Raw genomic sequence first — 3,094 nt, 5'->3', positions numbered from 1 at the left:
GTTGTCTTTTCATCTTGTTCATGGTTCCTTTGCTGTGCAAAAGCTTTTAAGTTTCATTAGGTTCCATTTGTTTACTTTTGTTTTTATTTCCATTTCTCTAGGAGGTGGGTCAAAAGGATCTTGCTGTGATTTATGTCATAAAGTTTTCTGCCTATGTTTTCCTTTAAGTGTTTTATAGTAGCTGGCTTTACATTTAGGTCTTTAATCGATTTTGAGTTTATATTTGTGTATGGTGTTAGGGAGTGTTCTAATTTCATTCTTTTACATGTAGATGTCCAGCTTTCCCAGCATCACTTATTGAGGAGGCTGTCTTTCCTCCATTGTATATTCTTGCATCCTTTATCAAAAATAAGGTGACCATATGTGCGTGGGTTTATCTCTGGGCTTTCTATCCTGTTCCATTGATCTATATTCCTGTTTTAGTGCCAGTACCATACTGTCTTGATTACTGTAACTTTGTAGTATATTCTGAAGTCAGGGAGCCTGATTCCTCCAGTTCTATTTTTGTTTCTCAAGATTGCTTTGGCTATTTGGGGCCTTTTGTGTTTCCATGCAAATTGTGAATTTTTTTTTCTAGTTCTGTGAAAAATGCCAGTGGTAGTTTGATATGGATTGCATTGAATCAGTAGATTGCTCTGGGTAATATAGTCATTTTCACAATGTTGATTCTTCAAATCCAAGAAAATGGTATATCTCTCTGTTTGTATCATCTTTAATTTCTTTCATCAGTGTCTTAGATTTTTCTGCACACAGGTCTTTTGTATCCTTAGGTAGGTTATTCCTAGATATATTATGCTTTTTGTTGCAATGGTAAATAGGAGTGTTTCCTTAATTTGTCTTTCAGATTTCTCATCACTAGTATATAAGAATGCAAGAGATTTCTGTGCATTAATTTTGTATCCTGCTACTTTACCAAATCCATTACTTAGCTCTAGTAGATTTCTGGTAGCATGTTTAGGATTCTCTATGTATAGTATCATGTCATCTGCAAACAGTGACAGTTTTACTTCTTCTTTTTGGTTTTGCATTCCTTTTATTTCTTTTTCTTCTCTAATTTCTGTGGCTAAAACTTCCAAAACTATGTTGAATAATAGTGGTGAGAGTGGGCAACCTCGTCTTGTTCCTAATCTTAGTGGAAATGTTTTCAATTTTTCAAGCTTGAGAACAATGTTGGCTGTGGGTTGTCATATATAGCTTTTATTATGTTGAGGTAAGTTTCCTCTATGCCTTCTTTCTGGAGGGTTTTTTATCATAAATCGGTGTTGAATTATGTCAAAGTATTTTTCTGCATCTATTGAGATGATCATATTTTTTTTCCTTCAGTTTTTTAATATGGTTTATCACATTGATTGATTTGTGCATATTGAATAATCCTTGCATTCCTGGGATAAACCCCACTTGGTCATGGTGTGTGATCCTTTTAATGTGTTGTTGGATTCTGTTTGCTAGTATTTTGTTGAGGATTTTTGCATCTATGTTCATCAGTGATATTGACCTGTAGTTTTCTTTCTTTTTGACATCTTTGTCTGGTTTTGGTATCAGGGTGATGGTGACCTCATAGGTTGAGCTTGGGAGAGTTCCTCCCCCTGCTATATTTTGGAAGTGTTTGAGAAGAATAGCTGTTAGCTCTTCTCTAAATGTTTGATAGAATTCACCTGTGAAGTCATCTGGACCTGGGCTTTTGTTTGTTGGAAGATTTTTTTTTTAATTAGAAAAATTATTTATTTCCGTTCCTTTCATACATCTTATTGTTCAGGTAACAGTCTTACATACATATCTGAAATGATGCACTGTCACACACTCTGTTTAAAGGCAAAGCACCACAGGTAAAGCTGATCAGCTGTCCAGAGTTCTCAGCTTATGGGATCTCACTTCCTGATTTTACATTAATTTCTGAAGGTCAGAAGTGTCATCTCCAAAAAATGTTAAGGGGTTTGTAAAAAATAATCACTTTATTCAATATTATAGTTGTAGAAATGAAGTATATTTTCTTTAAGAAATAAAAAAAAGAAGAAGAAAATGACACTTAACATCGTTGGTATGTCAGTATAGGCCATCAGGAAAAAATGCTGATAAGCTTGTCTCTGATACCAAGAAGACATTCTAGTCCAAGCTATAACACATTTCCTATGTTTTCACTAGATGCTTCTTTTCTGCTGTTTTTCATCCTTTTCCATATTTCATATCAGAGGACTGGTACAGCCTTTAAAACTTCATTAACGGGAGCAAATTCAGTATCCACCAATTTCTTCTCAAAAGGCACTCTAACCCATCAGATAGCCCAGCAGTTTCATTCTCATGAAAACTCTAGCCATGAAAAATCTCAATAGGACACAGACGAATCCAATGAATAAAAGAGAAATCTACTGAGCTTTGGAATGTTTGGTGCATTGGATTGGTCCAGGATTATGAAACCTAAACCTCCCATTGTAAACAGGAAGCTGGATGTGCGTCCTTCCATAATATACTGTCCATTTACTCTGTAGGACAAGAAAGCTACTGGTCTCTGATGCCCATGTTCATCAGTCATGGAGCCGACACTTGGAGGTTCAATGATAACATCATAAATGATTCCTCCAGTGATGAGGAAGTAAGACACCAACACCAGAGCATACACCATAATGGCTGATGGCATGTGCACCCAGGGTGGCTTCTTCAGCTTCAGGTTGGGACATTCGAGCACTAAGAATGGGACGCAGTACAAACTCTCCATGTTGGTGGCGGCAGGGGCAGCGGTCGGCTGCCAGTCCCACATGCCCCCTCTGTTGGAAGATTTTTAATCACAGTTTCAAGTTCAGTGCTTGTGATTGGTCTGTTTATATTTTCTATTTCTTCCTGGTTCAGCCTCTGGAGGTTGTGATTTTCTAAGAATGTTTACATTTCTTCCAGGTTGTCCTCTTTATTAACATACAGTTGCTTGTAGTAATCTCTCATGATCCTTTGTATTTCTGCAGTCAGTTGTTACCTCTTCTTTTTCATTTCTAATTCTATTAATTTGAGTCTTCTCCCTTTATTTCTTGATAAAGCAGGAGACAAAAGAGAAGGAAAATACCTACAATAACAAATCCAAAACAATTAAGAAAATGGTAATAGG

The 3,094-nt window shown here is 36.3% G+C and overlaps 1 pseudogene; it reads right to left on the bottom strand.

The window, feature by feature from the left end:
* Positions 1 to 2,080: 2,080 nt before the first annotated feature.
* On the bottom strand, positions 2,081 to 2,713 carry LOC109547809 (oligosaccharyltransferase complex subunit OSTC-like; annotated as a pseudogene).
* Between the last annotated feature and the right edge of the window lie 381 nt (positions 2,714 to 3,094).

Source organism: Tursiops truncatus, chromosome 4 (assembly GCF_011762595.2).
Source record: "Tursiops truncatus isolate mTurTru1 chromosome 4, mTurTru1.mat.Y, whole genome shotgun sequence".
Classification (NCBI taxonomy): domain Eukaryota; kingdom Metazoa; phylum Chordata; class Mammalia; order Artiodactyla; family Delphinidae; genus Tursiops; species Tursiops truncatus.
The sequence above is the reverse complement of the archived record's forward strand: the minus strand, read 5'-3'. Positions and strand labels throughout refer to the sequence as shown.